This window comes from Hemiscyllium ocellatum, unplaced genomic scaffold, assembly GCF_020745735.1.
Source record: "Hemiscyllium ocellatum isolate sHemOce1 unplaced genomic scaffold, sHemOce1.pat.X.cur. scaffold_414_pat_ctg1, whole genome shotgun sequence".
In the NCBI taxonomy this organism is placed as follows: domain Eukaryota; kingdom Metazoa; phylum Chordata; class Chondrichthyes; order Orectolobiformes; family Hemiscylliidae; genus Hemiscyllium; species Hemiscyllium ocellatum.
Window position 1 is genome coordinate 477,390 of NW_026868949.1, and position 17,867 is coordinate 495,256.

General features: G+C 42.8%; 1 non-coding gene across 1 annotated transcript; it reads left to right on the top strand.

Moving 5' to 3' along the window:
* The first annotated feature begins 10,724 nt into the window (after positions 1-10,724).
* Positions 10,725-10,806, top strand: trnas-uga (transfer RNA serine (anticodon UGA)). The gene has a single exon. It is a non-coding gene; the product is annotated as a tRNA-Ser (tRNA).
* The last annotated feature ends 7,061 nt before the right edge of the window (positions 10,807-17,867 follow it).

Genomic DNA, 17,867 nt, shown 5'->3' on the forward strand with positions numbered 1-17,867 from the left:
AAATGGATTCATGAGGGCACAGCGATAGATGTCATCTATATGAACTTCACCAAGGCGTTCGACAAGTTTTCCCATGGCAGATGATTAGCAAGGTTAGAACTCAACGAATACAGGGAGAACGAGCCATTTGAATATTGAACAGGCTGAACAGTAGAAGGAAGATTGTGTTGGACGAGGATAGCTTTTCAGACTGGAGGCTGTGACCAGTCGAGTGCCAAAAGGATCGGTGTGGGTACCTCGACTTTTCGTCGTTTTTATAAATTATATGGATGTGAGCATATGAGGCATAAACAGTAAGCTTGCAAATAACATCAACATTGGAGGTGTCGTGGACAGCAAGGAATGTTACACAGATTGGGAAGGATCTTTGTCAGATGGGCCAATCGGCTGAGAAGGGGAAGGTGGAGATTAATTAAGGTGAATGCGAGGGTCTGCATTTTGGGAAAGCAAAACTCAGCATGACTTTTCCACTTAACGGTCTGGACATAGGGAGTGTTGATGAACAAAGAGACCATGGAGTGCACGTTCATAGCTCCTTGAAAGTCTAGTCGCTGGTAGATAGGATAGTGAACAATGCGTTTGGTATACTTTGCTTTATTGTTCAGAACATTGCATCCATTTGCGGCTGTCCCGGACATTGCTTCGTCCACTTTCGGAATATTGCGTTCAATTCTGGTTTCCTTCCTACCTAATTCATGCGGTGAAACTTGAAAGGGTCCAGAAGAGATTTACAAGGATGTTGCCACGGTTGGAGGATTTGAGCTACAGGGAGAGGCTGAACTGACTGGGGCTATTTTGCCTCGAGCGTTGGAGGCTGAGGGGTGACCTCTGGAGGTTTACAAAGTTAACAGGGTCATGGATAGGAAAAATAGCCAAAGTATTTTCCATGACGTGTGAGAGTACAGAATTAGAGGGCATAAATTTAGGGCGAGAGATTAATGATAAAGAGAAATCTCAGTGGCATTTTTTTCACACAGAGGGTTGTACGTGTATGGAATCAGCTGCCAGAAGAAGTGGTCGAGGATGGTACAATTGCAACATGTAAAATGCACTTTGATGAGCATATGAATAGGAAGGGTTAGGAGGGTTATGGGCTGGCTGCTGGCAGGTGAACTAGATTGCTTTGGGATATCTGGACGGCATGGGCGGCTTGGACCGAAGGGCTAGTTTCCTTGCTGGATATCTCTATGATTCTATGACTGGGTGACTAGTTCACCACAGATCACACCAGATGGCTGCCTTCCAAAGTCCGCAATTACCCCTCCTATCTGGTTGATGAAGCCCTCCCAAACATCTCGTCCATTTCCTTTACCTTCGCATTCGAAACACACCCCTCAAACCCTAAAAAAAATGGCAGGGATTCCCTGGTTATCACCCTCCACCTCCAGCTACCTCTGCAGATTACGTACAACCTTGGTCATTTATGCCACCTACAAACGGAACACAACACCAGAGATATTGGCCGTTTCTTTTGCCTCCACAGGAATTGCAAAGCCTGCGCCCACACATCCCACCAACTAGGGTCCACAGCCACAAAGCTGCCTTCCACATCATCAGACTATTACCGCCATTTCCTACATGTCAGTTACTGTATCCATTGCTCCAGATGCGTTCTCATCTGCGTTTCGAAGACCACATGCTGACTCGAAGAGCGCTTCAGGACTCCTGCACAAAACACCTCATGGCCAAAAACTTCAACTACCTTCCCACTGCACCGAGGACATGCCAGTCCTGGGCCTCCTACACTGCCACTCCCTTACCCCCTGACTTTTGAGAAAATACACCTAATTTTCAGCCTCGGGAACCACCAGACCCATGACATCAATATAGATTTCACCAGTTTCCCCATATCCCCTCCCCACCTAATCCCAGTTTCAAACTTCCATCTCAGCACCGCGCTCATGGCTTGTTCTACCTGTCCATCCTGCTTCCCTCTGACTTATCACCAGTTCCTCCACTTCCATCTACCTTTTGTACTCTCAGCTGCGTTTCCCCCAGCCACACGCCCCTGCCATTTAATCTCTCCACCCGCGAGTCTCAAACCCTCAACACTAATGAAGGGCTTTTGCTGAAACTTCGATTTTCCTGCTTGTCGGAAGATGCCTGAACTGCTGTCCTTTTTGAGAAATACGCTCCTGAGTAATCTCCAACATCTGCAATTCTCCCTTTTAACTACGTCATTTAAGGCGTATTTTGAGTGTCAGCTTCATTTTATTTGTGTATTTCACGCTCTGTCCACCCATAAATCTCAGGCACGACATCTGATCTTGTTCTTGATTGCAGATGCTGCTTTTCACATACTGTTTTAATTATGACATTTTTAATATGTAACTGTTATTTCGATTCTGTACCTTCATTCACAGAGTTATAACTGATCAACTGTGCATTAGCAAGAATTAGCTGCAGTTTCCCACATATCAAAAAAAATCTCCAAATTACTATTGATTCCGACAAGAATTCACTGTGCAAGAAAGAGAAAAGAACACCTTCAGTAACTTAAGATCAGTTGATGTTAAAAATCCCCATCTTCAACTGCTGCGGTCAGATCGACTCGACCCGTCCTCCTTCTGAGGAGTGCCGTGAGTTTATGAAATACTCAGACACAGATGCATGGGTTTCAAGTAACACATTAAACGTTGGTGTAAAATTTGCCACCCTTTTTATTCAGTTGTGTTCGAAATGTGAACAGTTCTTAATCATTCCAATCTAAGTGTGTAGACAGTTCCTGATTATCCTCGCTGCATTCCTGCCATTCCCGGTGAGAATTAAACGGTCTTCTGATTGGTTAAAGATAGTTCCTTACGGGAGAATGTGCCACTTTATCGATGATGTCAAAATGCAGCGCCATTGTCTGGGACACATAAATCGTTTCATGTCCGGCTTTTCCTCAAAAAGTAACATGTATTTAGGACCCATTCCAGTGCAGGTTCACTGTGAAATCACACGTTCTTTATTTCATATATAACACATCATATCAGCACATTTACTGAAAGCTAAACATCGTGGTATGTCCGAAAGTCCAGGTGCATTTAGTAAAATGAATGTCTGTCACAATAGCTGTCTCCGTCGTCCTGCCCTGATTAGTCGTGACGAGATTTTCAAATGTAGCTTCCTAAAACATAATTTATTGGCAAACAATCGAAATATCTCCGAGGAGGCACATCGACGTGTTCAAACCTTTCTCGACTTTAATTGTAATCTGAGTGAATACTACATTCAAAGGTTCTCCTAAAGTACACAAGAAACAAGTTCTTTCATTGTGATTGTCACTTTGAACAACTATTTCGTAACTTTATTTGTAAAACTGGAAGCTCCTTGGTAGATTTTAACTTGCATGGTTATTGGGATAGACCAACACCTGACACTTGCTCTAAAGACAGCCAATATGACCCATGATTCCTCTGCTCCTCCACTCTGCCAAGAATCCTTTAACCCTGTGTTCTGCATTGAAAGTCGCACTTCCAAAGTGAACGACTCCACACTTTTTCGGGTTTATCTCCATCTGCCACATATCAGACCAGTTCTGCAAACTCGCAATGTTTCATTGCAATCCATAACAGCCGAATACACTATCGACAGCTCCACCAACCTCCATGTCATCGGCAAACTTACTACCTCACCTTTCTTCTTCCTCATCCAACGCATTCATAAACATCGCAAAGAGCAGAGCTCCCCTCACCGATCCCTAAGGAATTTAACTGGAAACCGACCTCCAGGATGCCCTATCCAATAATCTTCAGTGAGCACTTGATGGTCACTGTTTGTGAGTAAATGTTTTTATCTAATTTATTAAGCCTGCCAAAGTACACGTTGACAGATGAAAATTAACTCAGTATGTCCTGCATTATTTTACCGCTTTGGAAAGTTAAGGAAATACTTCTATCCCTAAATTATCCTCCTACATTAAAAAAGGTAATCATGGTGAAGGAAGAAACGGACGTCAATCAGTACATGGTATAGATTTCGTGAAGGATTGAAGCATTTCATATCTGGAGCTTCTGTCTCTTTCTGTATTCTCCACTCGCCAATACGTTTACTTATCATTGAATAAAATTAACAGTTATAGTCAGTGTTCTAAAACATTTATCATCTGCATGGCTGCCAAAATGTCACAGCAGATCGGATGATTGTTTGAGTCATTTCCAACACAAAGAATGAATGAATGGCTTCTCACCGGTGTGAACACACAGGTGCCTCAGCAGCGTGGCCGCCTGAGAGTATCCTTTCCCACACATACAGCATTTTTCCTACAGAGAGGTGCAAGTGTGGAATGAGCTGCCAGAGGGAGGGGTAAAGGCTGGTATAAGCACAAAGTTTATAATGCATCAGGATTGGTAAATAAGTAGGAAGGGGTGAGAGAGACATGGGCCAAATGCTGACAGATGAGATGAAAGTTATTCATGGTATATTGTCAGTGTGGACAAGTTGGACTGAAGGATCTGATTCTGTGCATTCAATTTCTATGAATCTCTCTCTCCCTCTGTCTCTCTCTCGGTCATGTCTTGTTGCGATCTTATCCCAGTTCAGACAGGAAGGTGGGATTAGGGCTGGGGTCAGTGGAATTTGGATTCCTCCAACTTCTTACCATTTTTACACAATCATATCCCTAGGGGTGGGTAAACTGAAGTCTATTCCTGTACTGGCAGACTTCTAGTTTGTCCCATGCAGTGAAGGTATGTGTGACAAAAACATGTAGTGTGTGTAAGATGGAGAGTAGGAGGATGTATGTGAAAAACATGCAGAGGCTGTGCGAGACCATACAGAGAAGATGTATGTGATCAGACAGGCAGCGCATGTGTGACAAAAACAGGCAGGATGTCCTCAAATATCAGAGAGGTTTTAGATTATTTATTTATGTTCCGACTTGCCATTGATTGTTTTGGTAAACAGTTTGGATATTCAGTTGCCATTTTATTTGTTTCTGGAAATATTAGCACGAAATAAATTAAATATAATCCCTCAGCACTGACCCTCCGACAGCACCCACTCTGCCAACACTGAACGGGCGACGATGGCACTTACTCAGCACTGAACCTGTAATACTACCCTCTCGCTCAGTACTGACACTCCATCAGTGCCTGCTCACTCAACACTAACCCTCTGACTGTGCCCACTCCCTCAGATTTGATCCTATTACAGTGACTGATCCTTCAGCACAAACCATCTGAGAGTTTCTGCATCCTTAGTCCTGATGCTCTGACAGCGTCAGCTCCCTCAGCACTAACCTCCAAAAGCGCCTGCCCTTTCAGCACTAACCTTTTGCACTGGAAAGAGAAAGCACCTTTCCGGCAGTTCCGGCCCTCTGACAATGCAAACTTTCTTGGCTCCCTCATTAGAGCCTGGTCCTGGTGGACTACTTTACTCACTTGCACATTGTTCAGAAGTTTCGAAGCAACCAAAGATATCATCTGTGAATTGCTGCGCCAAATGATAATAGCAGTCTCCTGCGAGTGAGGGTAACAGAGGGAGGTGAGCAGTTAACGTATTTGTCACTCTCAACTTTGATGAATTCCTGCCTGATCCTCAACACGGGTCCATAACCTGCGGCCAGACTGCCTCTTATTAACAGTCACAGGCTACATTGGATTTGTTCGAGTAAAAAATGAGGTCTGCAGATGCTGGAGATCACAGCTGCAAATGTGTTGCTGGTCAAAGCACAGCAGGTTAGGCAGCATCTCAGGAATAGAGAATTCGACGTTTCGAGCATAAGCCCTTCATCAGGAGGGCTTATGCTCGAAACGTCGAATTCTCTATTCCTGAGATGCTGCCTAACCTGCTGTGCTTTGACCAGCAACACATTTGCAGCTACATTGGATTTGTTACTGGGTTTGGATTGGCCTAGTGTTAGATGTGAAGGTAGGTGAGCAATTTGGTGATCGTGAACACAGTTCGGTATGTATACTTAAGCAAAAAAAAGCGATAGTTTTGTACTCCAGGGAGAGAGTAAATCTGAGGGAAAGGCAATTAGAATGAAATTTGGCAAGATTTAGTATGCACTAGATGTGGAATGAAACGGTTGTAATGAACACAATTGAAATGTGGAGCTTATTCAAGGAACTGATATTGTATGTACTTGATGAGTATGCACCTGTCAGTTATGAAGGAAGTTGTCGAGCGAAGCAGCCGTGGCTTACTAAGGAACTTGCAGCTCATGTCAAGAGAAAGTAGAAGGCGTATTTTAGCATTTGACGTGAAGGCTCAGTTAGGGCGATTGACAAGATGGTTAGGAACGACCTGTACAGAGAGTTCATAAGAGGCAGGACAGGGCATCAGAAGTTGCTTGCGGATAGAATCTTAGAAAACCCTAAGGCTTTCTACGTGTGTATGAGGAATCAAAGAACGACGAGAGTAAGATTAGGACTAGTCAAAGAGAGTAGTGATGTATTGTGTGTGGAGTCAGAGGAGGTAGGAAGCCGGCAAACGAATATTTTTCGTTAGTATTCATATTGGTTAAAGAAAATATTGTCGAGGAGAACCTGAGATACAGGTTACTAGCCTGGGTGGAAATGAGATTTGCAAGGAGGACTTCATAACAATTCTGGGAAGGTTTGAAAATAAGTAAACCCCTGAGTCGGCTGGGATCTATCCAACGATTTCCTGGGAGGCCAGTGGGGAGATTGCAGAGTCTTTGCCTTTGATCTTTATTTCTATATTTTCTACAGGAATCGCACTCGAAGATTGGAGGATAGCAAAAGTTGTTCCCTTGTTGAAGAAGGGGAATACAGATGACCCAGAGCCCAGTGAGCCTTACCTTTCTTGTAGGAAAATAAATAAGGAACTGAGTATGAGAGATAGGATGTATAATCCATCAGCCAACAATAATTTGATTTCAGAGGGTCAACATGGTTTCGTGAGCAGTTCGAGATGGTGACCAAGCATTTGGATGACGGTAGCCATTTGATGTGGTGCACATGACGTCTGTAAAGCCTTTGATAAGCTTCCACATGTTAGGCTGTTGGAGAAAATGCAGAGGCATGGGATTGACGATGAATTCGCAGTTTGGATTAGAACCTGGCTTTGTGTGAGAAGGCAGCAAGTGGTGGCTAATGAAAAATATTCATTCTGGAATCCGGTTACGAGTGATTTGGCACAAAGATCTGTTTTGGGATCACTGTTGTTTGCCATTTTCGTAAATGACTAAGACCAGGCATAAGTGGATGGGTTAGTAAGCTTGCAGATAACGATAAAGTTGGTGGAGTAGTGGACAGCGCAGAAAAAATGTTGCAGGTTGCAGGAACGCTTGGACAAACTGCAGAATTTGTCTTAGAGGTGGCAAATGAAGTTCAGTGAAGCTAAATGTGAGGTGACTCACTCTTGGGAAAAATAACAGGAAGGCAGAATACCGAGTTAATGGAAAGATTCTTGGTAATGTGGATGTGCAGAGTGACCTTGGAGTCCATGTGCATAGTTTCCAGCCAGGATGATTTTCCTTTGGATTACGGATAGTGTCGAAACAGGCCTTGAGGCCCAACAAGGATACACCGAGCCGCCGAAGCGCGACCCATTTTCCTACACTTTCCCCTTTACCTCAACTTCACATTTTTTTGGATTGTGAGAGCAAAACCGAGCATCTGGCGGAAACCCACGGAGAGAATGTGCAAACTCCACATCGAGAGTCGCTAGAAGCGAGAATTGAACATGGGTCTGCAGTACTGTAATGCAGCAGGATGTACCACTGTGCTACTGCGAAAGAGTGCATTGCTGTCGATTTCATTGGTACAGGAATGAGTTCCTGAGCTACAATTTCATGCTGCAACTATACAAAACACTTGTGTGGCTCCACGTAGAATATTTTGAACTGCCTGGTCACCCCATTCCAGGAAAGATGTGGAAGCATTTGAAAAGTTGCAGATGAGATTTAACAAGATATTGCATGTTCTGGAGGAAAAGTCTTACCAGGAAAATCTGAGAGACTTGGGTGTGTCCTCATTGGAAATAAGAAGTCTGAGAGCGGATTTGATAGAGTTACAAGCTTTTGCAAGGTTTTTTTTAACTCAGGTTGAGGTTCAGGGTGCAGGTCTGCTCCCTGAGCTGCAGGTTTGAATGAAACATGCAGCTCAGCGATCAAACCTACTCCCGAGAATTATAAGAGGATTAGATAGGGTAGACTGTGGAAGTCCTTTACTAAGGAAGATGATGTCAGCTTGTACGAGTGGTCATAACTACAAATTGAGGATTTATAGGTTGCAGCCGGATGTCAGAGGCAGGCTCTTTGTTCAGAGAGTAGTAAGGGTGTGGAATGCCCGGGCTGTCAATGTCGTTAACTCAGCTAAATTATGGAGATTTAAACAATCCTTGGATAAACACATGGATGATGATGGGATAATATAGGGGGATGAGCTTAGTTCACAGGTCGGTGCAACATCGAAAGCCAAAGGGCCTGGGCAGCGCTGTATTGTTCTATTGATCTATGTTCTAAAGCTACATCTCCTCATCGGGGGCCTCCAACCCATGGCATCAATTAGGATTTCACCAGTTTCCACATTTCTCCTCCCCCACCATCCCTCACTTCAAAACCTCCAGCTCAGCACCGTCCTTATGACCTGTCCCATCTGTGCCATTCCCTTCCCAACCATGTGCATCACCCTCCTCTCCAAACTATCAACTTTACAACCTTCTCCGTGCACCAGGTGCTTGCCCACCCACCCAACCTGTCATGATCCATTTCCATATTACGCTGTCCTCATCGCAAAATGTCCTCCCACCCATTGTGTATCGTCAGTAAAACTGGGCACATTTCACTCTGCCAATTCCACCATGTCATTAAGGCAGATATAAATCATTGCAGTCCTATGACTGATCATTCCACCATTTTACTAATTACATTTTTACAACTTGAAAAATTCGCAAGAATCCAGATTATGTGTCTTCCATGAAATAAACAACGGACAATCCTGGCCTTGTTTTAACACAACACCGTGAACCTCTACCTTGTGTAATGGCTTTTGATATGGTCTCTTATGGAATGACTACTAACATTTGATCAACTCTGCCTGTAATATGATCAAAGAACTCTGGCAAAGTTGTCAAGTGTTTTTCCTTTCAAGAAATAATGTTGACTCAGTTTGACTCCAATCATCTTTTCTCAACGTCCTGCAATTTCTTTCTTCACAATTGTCTCTCGCAGTTTCCAAATGTCAGATACGATATTGGAACAGATGGAAGCCATTCGTCCAATCAGGTCAGCTCCACCTTTTAATGAAGTCATGTCTGATTTGTTTAATTGTTAACTGCACTTTTCCGCCTTATCCCCATTCTTTTTGATTCCCAAAGTGACTAATTGGGAGGCCGTCTCAGGCTTGATTATACTCAGCCTTGACAGCCCTTCATTGGAAAGAATTCTGCAGATTTGCTACTCTCTGAAAGACGGAATGTCGTCCTCATCTCTGTCTTAAATGATTGACGGTTCCCCTAAGATTAGGCTCTATATACTCTTCGAAAATTTCGTTTTCCATTAAATATATTTAGTCCCAGTCCTCTGGAAACTGACCCTGATTGTTGGCAACATTTCCTACAGAACATCAAACCACCCATCCGCACTGCGCCCACCCCCATCATTATAAACAGACCATAAAAGACTCCAGTTAACCTTCTTTGTTCCAAAGAGAAGAATCCCAACCTCAGTAATTTCTCGACAAAAGGGGTTTGCTCTTCGCTGGGCATAATGCAAGGCGGAGAATGGTGAAGATATTTTGGGAAAATATCGCCAGTTGTTTAGTTAAAGAAAACAAAGATAAATAACAGGAAACGCATGTCTCCAGCTTTGGAAAACTTTATAATCTCTTTGGGAAGCGAAATCAGAGGTGAACGAAGGGTGGATTGCTCCACTTAACATAGCCAGCCTTTACGAGGCCGCGACATTGACTCTGTTGTTCTCTGGACATGAACTGATCTGAGACATTGAAAGGATTTTCACTCCTGCACATCAGGAATTCAAACCTCGCCACAGCTACAAGACCACGAGAAGACTCGGGTACAAACACGTTAAGAAAAAAGCCTCGAAGTGAGCAGGAATCCTTTTGGAGAAAAGTTGGTTGCTGTGACGTGGATGTGTTTGCAGCTGGTACAGGATTGTTGCCATTTCACTACAGTGAATGTCCCAGGATTTACTGTTTTTGGATCGTGCAATGAGTAAGTTTACCCGTCTCTGTTACGTAATTGGTCAACACGTTCATCCATTAACCGAGCAGTTGGTGATTTGGGACGTTCCAGGGTCGGATCTCTCACTGCTCATACTTCATCCGTTTTCTTTCCTGCACAGCTCCGGGATTTTAATGTGATCAGGAAAATGTTCCCCAAACAGGAATCTTATCCAGAATCGCAAAGGAATTTCTTTATCGTTTTAATGGCTAATGCAAAGGACTGTGGATGTTGGGAATGTGAAAAAAAAATAGAAAATTCTGGGGAATGTCAACAGGTTTGTCAGTATAACTGGGAGAAAACGGAGTTCTGAGAACGTTCTGAAGAAGTTTTGAAACGTTGAATCGCCTTTTCCCAGCCCAGCTCCTGCTCGACCTGCTGAGTATTTTTCTGCATTTTCCGCCGCCGTTTAAGCTGAATATAGATCCCACCTATCGGGGTGGAACACCCAGACCCACTTTGTCGCGACATTTCATCGATTTGAAAGCTGTGGGTTTTGAATTCAAATAAACCAAACCATGATTCACTACTGCTAAGCTCCCCAGGGACAGACACCTGGAAATGAGAACGCTGTGCATGCATTTGTAGTTGTGGCTGAGTGGTTAAGGCGATGGACTTGAAATCCATTGGGGCATTCCCACGCAGGTTCAAATCCTGTCAACTACGGCGAAGTTGGGTGGCCTTTCACTTTTGGAGATTCAGATCACGGCGGGGAGAATCACTTCATCCTGTTCATGAATGGTGCAAATCTCCAGTTCACTCAAAGAACTGCACAGATGCACACTTGTTTTGCCAAATTTGTTTAGACTCGTTATGACACAGCATAAACCCTCCAGCTTACGATAAAACCAGTAACACAGAAATGATTTATGCTGTACAGGAATCTGCAACAATTCGATTGGCCAAGAACTACACGAAGTAAAAATTCAGCACTTCATTTCTAACGTAAGGGAGAGATTAATTAACAAACCAATGTATTTCCATTACCCATGTTGTTGTTCCATTCGATAATGCTATTCAGATAAAACTCCCAGTTAAGGTTTACAAAACAGCACTTCTTTATAAAAACCAGGCAGCTGTGGGTTCTTGTCTTCGGATCTTCCTGTCTCTTCTTTGTCCCTGTTGGGAGATTCTGTGTCAAAGATCACGGATCGAAAAGTTATGTTTCACATATATATTTTTTTACAAGAAGATTGTTACATGCAAGGTCCTGGCAGTCCTCCTCTCAACACTTCAATGTCCCCCATCTCATACCCCAGAGCATCTGATTGGGTCCCTGTTTATTATTAAAGACTTTCAAGAGACGCAATTAAAATTTGAATTGAAATTTATATATTTTCCTGATAAAAATTTAAACTGAGTGGCCAAACTCGAACTATTTATGTCTCCAGGCAATGAACGAATTGAATTGTTCAACCCAGGATTACGTCGTCGTCTTATTGAGAACACTTTTTTTGTGTCTGGTTGTTCTGCTGCTTTTAAATCTCTTAAATGTGCACTAATATGTTTAAAACACATCGCCTCTACAGGAAACAATGAACCATCATAATGAAGATATGTTTACATTTTTATTTTTAAATACTTTACCCTAACATATCGATAAATTTCATGCAATTTCGGCTTAGTTTTTCCCTATATAAACATATAAAACATGAAATAAAGACAATCTCATCTGAACACCATCAGTTGAATCTGCGATAACGTATCTGTGATTTCATTCTACTGACCCACAACATGCATGATTTTTAAAGTGAACGTCTCTTCCATAAGAAGCCAATGAAATAGTCTCATATTATTACATATATACAACGTTTTAGCGGATTGTGGTCTGTGTACATAACCTCTCCGATCCGTCATTCGTGGCACATACATTATATTTGTAACGCCAGTACCAAACTCAATAGTTTTTTTTTCGATTGTGGAGCATTTCTTCTGATAGATGTTGATTTTCTATGAAAAGTTATCAACTGGCAGTTCTTCCCCATGCTCATTTTTCCCGTTGGAGTACACCTCCAACTCTAACGACCATCGATGGCTACTTTAAAAGTTTTTTTAGATGTTTGGAGCAGGTAATACTGGTTTGGTGGTTAATATCGGCTTCAAATGGTCAATTGCCACGTGACATGTTGCTGTACACCGAAAAGTAGTGTTTTTCTTCAGCAAATCGGTTAACGATGCCACTATACTAGAACAGTTTGGAACAGACTTCTGATAGAGTCCGCCGAGTCTGAAGAATTAAAGAAACTCATTCTTCGAGGTTGATCATGGCAATTCCTCAGAAGCCTTCGTCCTCACGTTCCGGAGGGTGCTCAACCTGCCATGACCGATGAACCTCCCAAGAACATCACCTCTGCTTCCGTGAATTCTGTTTTTGATATGTTTGCCATCAGTTTCGCTTCTCGTGGTCGTTCAAAGAGCTCTGCCAACAGACCCTTGTGATCATTCCTTGAATTGCTAAGGATCACTACATCGTCCAAATAGATTACACAATTTGTCAACCCGGCCACAACTTTGTACAAGTGTGTTTTGGTGTGCCGGGCTTGTTCTTCATTCAAAAGTGCATCACTTTAAACTGATATAGCTCATATGGAGTTACAAGCGCAGAGATTTGTTCACCAACTTTGACAATGGTACCTTCCAGTACCCACGCATTATGCCCGACTTGGTGATGTAACTGGCTTGTCCGACTTTCTGGATGCAGTCCTCCAATCTAGAAGTTGGATATGAGTTCGATTTTGTAACGGCATTGGCCGTTCCATAATCCACACGAAGTTCAACACAAATCATCTGGTTTGGTAACTAAGACAATCAGCGAACTCCACGCGCTCTGGCTTGAATCAATGATGTTCTCGTCGAGCATGGTGTTCAACTGCATCTAGTCCTGTCAGCCTTTGAGACGATTAAGTCGAGAGGGATACTGCTTTATCGCAGCAGAATTCCCCACATCTACTTCGTGTTCAATTGCTTTCGTCCTCTCCATGTGATTCTTGCATGTACCCTGACTCTGTCGGAACAAAAAATCTTTCAACACTTTTCTATGCTCCTGAGACAGACAGCTTTCTAATCCATCCCACTCCTCAAGGACTTCATCATTTTAGAATCTGTTTTGAGGTACATCAAAATTCAAAGCAACTGAATTCGATTCCTCACTCTGCTGGGCAGTAACGAACAACTCTTCCTCCAGTTCCTCCTTTGTTGTGTATTACGTTTTCAACATGTTCACATGACATACCCAATACAGTTTTATTTTCTATCTGACATCTTTGCTAAATAGTTCAACTGACTCAACTTTTTCACAGGGACCAGTAAACCTAACTTTAAAGGGATCACCTATGATTGGTAACAGTACTGACAAGTTTTCCCTGTGGGAAAACTTCTGAGTCCCAGATTTTTATCTGCCACCTGCGTAATTCTATGCTGTGCCATTTTTGGGTGCTCTTTTGCTGAATCACTGACTAAATTTAGTATCTCCCTCAATTCCGTTACATGATTTAATTGTGTGATCTTCGACTTTGACCCTGTCATTTGTTTCTTTAATTAATTCCAAAGGGCAATCACTTCATGTGCGAATATGAACTTAAAAGGAATTGACTGAGTGGATTTGTTTGGAACATTCTTAATGGCAAACAATACGAATGGGATATCTTTGTCCCAATCATTCGGGTAATCTTGACAGTATGCTCTCTTCATGGTTTCAAGGTCTTAAGCCATCTTTCTAAAGTTCCCAACGATTCAGGAAGATATGCACTAAGATTTAAAGTGTTGTATCTCAGCTATCAAAAACCTCCTTAAGCAGTTGTACAGTAAAATTTGACCCTTAGTCTGACTAGTTAGGTCATAGCATGTGAAGAAAGCTACTAACTCCTCTACCAGAATTGTGGCCTTGATACTCCGGGAAGGAATTGCCATTGGAAATATGGATAGCACATCCATTGTAGTCAACAAGCACTGGTTCTGACATTTAGTTCTCGGAAGGGGATGCACGCAATCAATTCTAATCCACCTGAAAGATTCTCCAACTGTGGTAATTGGCAACAAAGGCGTGTTTTTATTGCCGCCTGAGACTTACCTGCCATTTGACATGTATGACATTGTCAGAAAAAGCAACCACATCCCGTGTGCATTCCAGGCCAAGAGAAATGTTTAGTATTTAGCTTGCGTGTTTCGTCACCCTCGGGGACCCCCTATAGGTAGTTCATGTGCTACCCATAACACTTCCTCTCTATGTTGTAGCTGCAACACAGTCTTGTGTACTTCGGCCCACTGCACGAATCACATCAAGTAGTGTATCAGCTGACCTAAACTCAACTCCTTCATCTTTCTTTTTACTTGTCATTTGGTGCTGTGCCTATTGAGAGTGGGATCTGTTCAACACACAGTCTGGGAAAATAGAAAGATATTTCTGTTTTAACTCCTCAGTTTCTTCGTCTTCCTTGGGCTTCTCCACAATAAGGGGAGTCACTTCCAAATTGGATCTTGCCAAATCATTTCCAAGCACAAGCTGAATTCGTGGAACTGACACTCTGTCTATCACGCGCAGCGTAAATTTCCCCGGCTTAAAGTGGGGCTCCAACGTGATCTTACATAAGGGAACGCTAAATTTCTGCTCATATATACCTCAAATTACAACACTCATGGGAAATAGATATGAAAGGGTACATATTCGCCCATCCCTTACTACCAGCAACTGGTTAGATCGTGTCACTCTCGTGCCACCAGTTTAGCTTCTTTAAACACTTCTATTTTCCACAACGCCTTTAATTAACGACAAGTACTGTCCGTATTCAAATACTTTCCGTATTCAACTTTGCCAGAATGGAAACAGCTGAGTCCTTTCACCCCTTTCGACTCTCTTGGACTTCTTTTTTCCTGCTCTAATAGCTTCCAAGTGCAGGAAGGTTCTTGGTTTAGTAATGCAGAATCTCCCCTTCTGCCAATTTGGATCCTTCACAGGACGAATATCTGTTCAAAAGCTTGTCTTATGCACCAGCATGTACTCATCTACTAATTCTGTTGTCCTTCTGACTTTCCGAAATCTTTTTTTCCTCCACGTGAATTCTTGCAATCTCTAAAAGTGTGTTTTTGAACTCCTCCAGCAGAATTATCTCTCTAATAGCCTGAAATATCCTCTCTTTATCCAAATAAGAATCCATCCATCAAAGTATTGTGTTTATTTCTTTTTAACTCAACATAAGTATGACCTGTGTTTCAGACACGCTCTCGATATACATCTGGTACCGGTTCAGAAGCACTCAAAGGAGCCTGTTTTACTCATTCATAATCTTTTCACACCTCACGTAATATCATACCAAATCCCTTACTCGCTCTGACTTCGAGTTTAGTCTGAACTCGCATTACCCATCAATCCTCGGACCATTCCATCTGCCTAGCCATGTTTTTGATTGAAATGAAGAAGGCTTCAACATCATCCTCATCAAAATGTTGCGGAGTGGTGACACATTTACATATATCACTAATTTCTCTTTTAATTTCCATCCTGCTAACTTGACTTTGCTGACAAAGTCGCAACTTCTCAAGTTCAAATTTTCTCTCTCCTTCTCTCTCTTCTCTGTTCCTTTCTTATCTCCCTTTGCTCATCCAAGGAACTTCTCTCTCTTTTTCCTCCCTCTATATCTCCCGTCTCTCTGTCTCTCTCTCCTTCTCTTCTCTAACTTTTTCTCATTCTTCTCCCCCCTTTCTTTCTCTCTCCCTCTCGCTTTCCTCTCTCTCGCTTTGTTTATCTTCTCACTCCATTTTCCTCGAGACTAATTTAGGTAACATCATCAGTGGCGACCTCGCAGTGAAGCGAAGCTGTTGTCTCCTGCTTTCTATTTATAGGTTTGTCCTGGATGGGGTTGCTGGGATTTCTAGTGATGTCATTTCCTGTTCGTTTTCCGAGTGGTTGACAGATGGTATCCAGATCTACATGTTTGTTTATGGCGTTGTGTTTGGAGTACCAATCCTCTAGGAATTCTCTGGCATATCTTTGCTTAGCCTGTCCCAGGATAGATGTGTTGTTCCAGTCGAAATGTTTTCTTTTCATCCGTGTGTAGGGCTACGATGGAGAGAGGGTCGTGTCTTTTTGTGGATAGCTGGTGTTCGTGTATCCTGGTGGCTAACCTTGTTCCTGTTTGTCCTACGTTGTCTTCGTGGCAGTCCTTGCATGGAATTTTGTAGATGACGTTGGTTTTGACCATGAGTTGTAGTGGGTCTTTTAAGTTTGCTAGTTTTTATTTGAGAGTGTTGGTGGGTTTGTTTGCTACTAGGATTCCGAGGGGTCTTAGTAGTCTGGCTGTCATTTCTGAAACTTCTTTGATATATCGTAAGGTTGTTCGTGTTTTTGGCTGTGTTTGGTCTGCTTGTCGTGGTTCGTTCTCGAGGAATCTGCAGACTGTACTTTTTGAGTGACCGTTCTTCATGAATACGTTGTATAGGTGGTTCATCTCTGTTTTCTGACGTTCGTCTGTGCTGCAGTGTATGGTGCCTCGTTGGAATAGTGTTCTGACAACCTTCGTTTGTGTGTGTTGGGGTGGTTGCTGGTGTAGTTAAGTATTTGGTCACTGTTTGTCGGTTTTCTGTATACGCAGGTTTGTAGTTCTCCGTTGTCCTTTCTTTCGACTGTGACGTCGGTTGCTGTCGGTTTCTTCAGCCTGGCACTCCATCCACAACGCCATAAACAAATACATATATCTAGATACCATCTATCAACCTCTCAGAAAACGAAAAGGAAATGACATCACCACAAACCTCACGAACCCCATCCAGGACAAATATATAAATAGAAAGCAAGGAGACAACAGCTTCGCTTCACTTAGAGGTCCCACTGATGATGTTACCTAGCCAGGTAATGAAACGTCTGGATCTCAAACCTACAGCTCAGCGAGCAAACCTACACCCGAAACCTCAATCTGAGCTACAAACCTTACAACAGCAGTGTAACTGATGAAAGGGACGACAGGCTCTGTTGTTTTCTGTGGTTCTCTACTGTTTCTGATTCAGTGCTCCCAGCGCTCTGGCTCAAGTTCGATTTCCAGTCGAGGAATGGGAATTTTCCTGTGCTCGTTTGTCGTAGTGGCAGCATTCCTAAATTAGGAAATGATGGATGTGGCTGAGAAGTGGTCATGTTTTGTCAAAAAACACGGTTCAGGTTAACATAAGACAAAGAGCTGCGGATGCTGGAAATGTGACACAAAAACATGGAATGCTGGAGAAACTCAGCGCCTGGCAGTATCCATGGAGCAAAGTAGAGTTAGTGTTTCAGATCGACAGAAGCAGGTTCGTTCGGTATTTCAACATTGTAATGCAGGCACATTTTCAGTATTATGTGTGGGATCATCATATTTATCAAAACTTCTCATTCGTTGCCAACCATCACTTTTACAAATTTAGAAGGTTTGTTTTGGCGGTAATGCTGCTTCCGTTTCCATGAGCTGGTGACAAGCTGTGCTTTAATGGTTACCTTTTTCTTTTCCTTTCTGTCACTTAGCAGCCATGTCAAGTGGACAATTGACCCTTTCAGTGTCTTCCACAATGTGAGTTTCCATTTGTCTTTCTATGTCTGTTCATTGTCCCCTTCTTTCACAGTCTCTGTCCAAATCCCTCATTTCCCATTTCTGGTCTTTGGAAACTCTGACTGCAGAAGACAGTGTGAAAGTGCAGCTGATGAGGCAATTTCTCCTCCCGCTGACTGGAGTGTGGAGAACTGGGCTCACATTCTCTAGATAATA